Genomic DNA, 297 nt, shown 5'->3' on the forward strand with positions numbered 1-297 from the left:
TTTTTAGTAGAGATGGGGTTTCACCATGTTGGCCAGGCTGGTCTCAAACTTCTGACCTCAGGTGAATCCACCTGCCTCAGCTGCCGCTAAATATTTCTAAGAGTGGAGAAACTCATTTTACCATTTAATATCTAATTGGTTATCTAAGGCTTTCCTTTCTTGTCTTCCACAAGAATTCAAATATAACATGCAAAGTTCTTTTTTTTTTATTTTTTATTTTTTATTTTTTATTATACTTTAAGTTCTAGGGTACATGTGCATAGCGTGCAGGTTTGTTACATATGTATACTTGTGCCA

The sequence above is a fragment of the Colobus angolensis genome, unplaced genomic scaffold (genome assembly GCF_000951035.1).
Source record: "Colobus angolensis palliatus isolate OR3802 unplaced genomic scaffold, Cang.pa_1.0 Scaffold58, whole genome shotgun sequence".
Lineage (NCBI taxonomy): Eukaryota > Metazoa > Chordata > Mammalia > Primates > Cercopithecidae > Colobus > Colobus angolensis.